General features: G+C 40.5%; 2 non-coding genes across 2 annotated transcripts; both read right to left on the reverse strand.

The window, feature by feature from the left end:
- Positions 1-2,660: 2,660 nt before the first annotated feature.
- LOC150086216 (U6 spliceosomal RNA) lies at positions 2,661-2,767 on the reverse strand. The gene has a single exon (XR_016547031.1). It is a non-coding gene; the product is annotated as a U6 spliceosomal RNA (small nuclear RNA).
- A 3,126-nt stretch (positions 2,768-5,893) lies between these two features.
- Positions 5,894-6,000, reverse strand: LOC150086217 (U6 spliceosomal RNA). The gene has a single exon (XR_016547026.1). It is a non-coding gene; the product is annotated as a U6 spliceosomal RNA (small nuclear RNA).

Consider the following 6,000-nt stretch of genomic DNA (forward strand, 5'->3'; position numbering starts at 1 on the left):
AAACTTTTAGAACGTGTAATAAGTGCATTCAATCAGGCGGCGATTACTTTGAATTAAAATGAAACCATTTTTGAGCACCCTTTACTTTGTATTCTTTTTAATGCACCATTCCGGGAATTTTATTGCCACACCACGTATATATAAAATGGAAAATCTCTCAGAGTGAATATTCAGGATTGGATCACGTTCAAAAGTATTAGAAATTTCTTGTTAAACGACCTCTCCAAAACGGAATCTTTCTAATATGGACGCGTACTTTGGTGTCCATTTTGTATTTTCATCCTCCTTAGACCGGACACTTTGAAGGGTAATTGAGACATGCACAGTTTTGTTAGTCAGCGGGTATTTGCAGTGAAGACTGTGTCGTTACAGTAATACTGATTTGACACCTGATGGCTACGTGTTGCTCTGTGAGTAACACGTAACCATCAGAAGTCAAATTAGTACGCTAATTGAAGGCACAACATGCCTTCAATGAGCTCACGAGTAATGGTAAGTGATGATTACAAACTTCTTTTGGCTATTCCTCAAACTTAAAGCTTACAAATCTGTGAGAAAGAAACGATTTCATCCACCAACTACCAAAATGATGGAAAACACGACCTTACTCTGCTTAGGAGAGATGTTCACACAGCTCGAAGGAGGTTCCAGCGACACATTGACTGAACCCCCACATGAAGTTGAACAACTTTATAGAAGGTACATCTCCACAAAGAATAGATACGTAAAAGAAATTGCGACACGGAAAAAAGCGACATGGAGAAACTTTGTCAAATGCACAAATGCGAGCAACCCATGGGGATTGACCTATAAAATAATAAGGGACAAAACCTTTTCTCCGGAAATCCACTGCACAGTTCTGGATGACAGACATGAAACAACTAACTGGATTGATTTTAATCAATCTAATTTTGGACAAACTTTTCCCTCCTGGTGATCGCCAGATCGATCTCCCCGAACACACAGATTCGGCAGGCCAATGAGCGGTACATCCCACAGGAGGAAACTGATCCCTTTACTCTGGACGAGCTAACAGCAGCACTCAAGAAGATTAATCCTAAGAAATGCCCCGGTATTGATCTCAAAGAGTACGAATTCATTATCCGTGTTTGCAAAATCATACCGCTTCACTTCACTTGCTACAGTTGTTTAACATATGCCTACAAGAAAGTGCCTTCCCCCGAGTGTGGAAACTGGCACTTTTGCGCCTCATCAAGAATGGTAGGCCTATAGGTGCGTTTAGGCCTATAGCCCTCCTAGCAAATGTGGGGAAAGTCTTTGAGAGAACAGCGAAATACAATACTCTTCATAGAAAAACACCTGATCTCACCTCACCAATACGGTTTCCACCCCTGGAAGGTCCTGCGAGGAGTTCCTCTTTGAGATTTTTGTTCTCCGCATTGAAAGCTCTGCAGCAAAATTCGAGCTTGCTGTCTTCGTGGATGTTGAGGGGGCCTTCGACACTATCTGGTGGAACTGTGGCGCGGCTCCGCACAGCTGCCTGCTCACGACAACTGCACAAATTGATTCCTAGCTACTTCTCTGGAAGAGAGGTCCTCCTGCAATCCAAGTTCTAACAGGTCAAGAGAAGTATCAGTCGAGGGTGCCCCCAGGGGTATGTACTGGGGCCCCTTGTATGGATTATGGTAATACAGAACTGGCTCCCTCGCACCTTCCCAAATAGCCTTTGGTAAAGATGAGGAACGAGCTCAGCTCAATCCAGCGATTAATGTTGCTCGCCATCTACAGAGTGTGCAGGACAGTGTCCACCCCGGCCCTACAAGTACTGGCCGGTGCGCTGCCACTTGACCTTTACGTTGCCTATCGAGGCTTGAAATACCGGATAAGGAAAAGCAATCCAACCACGTTTCTTGGCATCCCAACAAACATGAATATGGATACCCAAACAGAAACTACTGCTGCTGCAATGAGCTGATAAAGCTGTGGCAGGCACGCTGGGATAAGACGTCGCTCGGGGCAGCTACCAAATAAATATTACCGAATGTGACCTACATGCCAGCCAGAGCAGTCCAGAAATGGTTCTCCCCTGCACTGGAAGCAACCACGGATCCCTTAACGATTAGCTGCATCAACATGGGCTACATCACACAGAACAGTGCTCTTGCGGTGCCAGAGAGAGAACTGGAAACACGTGCTCCTGGACTGCGCGATCTACGCAGATTTGAGGACCAACCTGATCAACAGCACACAACGGGCTCAACACAACCTCCAATGCTTGGTGTCAAACTCGGACAACTTCAAGGCACTCCAGAACTTTGCCAAAGGAGCCTTTGCACGAAGACGAAGCAACATGAGAACAGCTCCAACGAGCCAGTAGCCACTTGAACATAAATTTTCACTGCTGGTGACAAAGCCTCTCCTCCTCCCCCTTTTTTTTTTTTTTTTTCATGTCAACGAAGTACGTTAAGCTAATTTCATGTTAAAAATGTTAGAATTTTAAAAGGAAGAGGAGTTTTAAGCCATTAAGGGGTGGGTATCATATCACGTTAAAAGGATGATGAAATGAAATGCTCTAAACAAAGCTATTTATATTCATCTTTCCTAAAAGTAAATACTGTTCATTAACTAAAAGTTATTTAACAGTATTTACTTTGGACGAAAAGCGTTCGTCCAAACCCAAACTCGAAATTAAAAAGAAAAAAAATGTGGAACGCTTCACGATTTTGCGTGTCATCCTTGCGCAGGGGCCATGCTAATCTTCTCTGTATCGTTCCAATTTTAGAATATGTACTGCCTAAGCAAGTACAACCAACATTCACCTAAAATCATATTTATACTACAAAGTGCAGTATAGGATCACGAATTGGTGTTTTAAAGACATTACAGATTTTCTATAATCTTAAGAAATATTTAAAATAAAAATAAATATTCTGGAATAATATTATAATTAAGAAACTAGTTTTAATAGAAATATAACAAATTCTTTAATTTTTAGGGTCAAACGGGTGCGAAACGTTTCACCTGATTTGTTGGATCCCTATACCATACACGTGTAGCCTTGGTTCAGAGTCCAAAATTACAAAACTATCTTGGTTTTCATAATCATATTCCAATAAAGCCACAATTACTATTCCTTTTGTCAAATCTGCTTGACGATTTAGGGAAAAGGAAGGTCTGTGCAAAATTTGTGTCGCACAGCCCCGTGGATGAGCAGAAACAACGAAGGATCTCATCATGCAAAGATTTCATCCAGACTTGTGAAGTCTGGACAACCTTATTTTGCTCGACTGTTTTTGTCACTGGAGATGAGTGTTGGGTGTTTCAGTACAAACTAGAGACGAAGCATCATAGCATGCAGTGGACTTCAAAATGAACCTTCAGGCCCGCAAAATTTCGTTCAAATCTTTGGACGCCTTCGCTGACTCTTCACAGAAACTTTTAGAACGTGTAATAAGTACATTCAACCAGGTGGCAAGTACTTTGAATTTAAATGAAATGATTTTTGAGCATCCTTCATTTTGTGTTCTTTTTAATGCACCATTCCGGGAACTTTATTGCCACACCTCGTATATACAGTGGAAACTCTTTTAATGGACACCTCTGTGAAAAAGGACAGACTGAATATTCAGGATTGGATCACGGTTACAAGTATTAGAAACTACATGTTAAACGACCTCTGCAAAACCGAATCATTCTAATATGGACGAGTACAATTTAATTGGTATCGATTTTGTATTTTTATCCTCCTTAGACCGGACACTTTCAAGGGTAATTGAAATATGCACAGTTTTGCTGATCAGCGGGTATTTGCAAAGAAGGCTGGGTCCTTAGAGTAATACTAATTTGACTTCTGATGGCTACGTTTTACTCACAGAGCATGCCACTACATGCCTTCAATGAACTCACCAGTACTGGAAAGTGATGCTTACAAACTTATTCTGGTATTCGTCAAACTGAAAAAAATGCAGTTGCCAGAATTATACGCCCTTGTGGGTAGCACAGTTAGTAGAATCTCCACCCCTACACCTGATAGAAAAGACCTGGGTTCGATTCCTGTTGATGAAGTGAGGAATTTTTATGGTCCTTTTTCACAACGTGGCTGTGTTAGTTGGTCTAAGGTGAGGATAACATTGTGACTCTGGTCATTCGTTCAGCAAACGCAAAATCAACCTTATATACAGAATTTAGTTTGTAGTAGTAGTAGTAATAGTGGCATGTGATGCAAGAAAGCAAGTGTATGAGCTTATGCAGCATCAGCCAAAAAAAAAAAAAAAAAAAAAAATCACACCATTCCCTCCAAATGCCTGTTCAGTTCCTCCTCAGATTTATTCAAATTATCAACTTCCACAACGACAGATGGAAGTTTGTTCCAGCAATTAACCACCCGCTGGCTAAAGGCAAATTTCCGCACATCTATTCTACATCTGTCTTTTTTTAATTTGAATTTATGCCCCCTTAGGTTTGTAATCTGAACAAGTGGAAGGATCCCATCAGAATTCAGCGTGCTCAACCCATTCAAAGCCTTATACAGTTCAATCAGATCACCGCGCACGTGCCTAGTCTCCAGCCACTGCAATTTGCCGAACTTAAGTCTCTCTTGGTAAGAGGATCCCTTCATTCCCCTCACCAATCTTGTTGCCCTTCTCTGTACACGCTCAAGTAAATCTACATCCTTCCTAAAATGATACCTCCAACCTGTACGCAGTACTCAAGACCATTGCCTTATACAGAAGGATAATCACCTCCTTCTCCCTGCTAGCAAAATTCCTATATATCATTGACAAAACCCCAGGACCTGCCCTGGCAGCCTGTCTGCATTGCTCAGAAAACTTCATATCTGCCTGCACAATTACTCCCAGGTCTTTTTCATTTTCTACTACCTTAAGTGTAGTACCACACAGTTGGTACGTTTCTCTGGGGTTACTTCTACCCATATGCAGTACTTTGCATTTGTCAAGGTTAAACTTCAGTTGCCACTTCTTAGTCCATGTGCCCAAATTATCTAGATCCTGTTGCAGTAGCACACTGCCATTACTGTCATTAACAACCCTGCCAACCTTTGTATCATCTGCAAACTTCGACATTAAGCCTGATATACCTTCGTCAATATCATTGATAAATATAGAAAACAACAGTGGACCTAACACCGAACCCCGTGGGACTCCACTAATACCATTAGTCCACGAAGAGCAGCACCCATTGATTACCACTCTCTGTCTTCTCCCACTTAACCATCCTTTTATCTATTGTAGCAACTTACCCTTAATACCATTCTGCTCCAATTTGTGGTATGTACGTACTGCACAGACAATTATCCTGTATCCAAAGCCCATTTACTAATTTGTGCGAATTTCGTTCATTCTACAAATCTGAAGCCTGGTGATAGAATCTGGAAAATGCGCTCAGCAATAGATGTCAGCATAATCGCAAAATTGCAATGATATCGGATTTTACTAAATCCAAGAAATCCATTACTTTTTTTTTCTTTACAACGCAGCTCATTAAGCTAATGACATGTTGGAATTTTAAGAGGAAGGAGTTTTGACCCATTAAGGGGAGGGTATAATATTACGTTAATAAGGATAATGAATGAAACGCTCTGAACAAAGATATTGATATTCATTTTTACTAGGAGTCAATATTGTTCATTAACTAAAAGTTATGTTATTGTTTAAAACAAATGAAACATATTAATCAACAATTGAAATAAAAACTCTTATTAATCAACAAGTTAGAGGGAATTTCATTTTTCCAAATTATCGACAATAGTTGTCAACCTCTGCGAAGTGGGCACAGCCCTATACTATATTTTTGCTTCTATATACAAAGATATGTAAATGATCGAATATGTTATGTGATATATTTGTCGTTTTCAGGAAGGTAAGGAAGTGTTCGTCCAAAATGAAACTGGAAATTAAAAGAAAAAAGAACAAAAAATGTGGAACGCTTCACGATTTTGCGTGTCATCCTTGCGCAGGGGCCATGCTAATCTTCTCTGTATCGTTCCAATTTTAGAATATGTACTGCCGAAGCAAGTAC

The sequence above is a fragment of the Mastigoproctus giganteus genome, chromosome 5 (assembly GCF_048544385.1).
Source record: "Mastigoproctus giganteus isolate SK-2022 chromosome 5, ASM4854438v1, whole genome shotgun sequence".
NCBI classification, from domain to species: Eukaryota; Metazoa; Arthropoda; class Arachnida; order Uropygi; family Thelyphonidae; genus Mastigoproctus; species Mastigoproctus giganteus.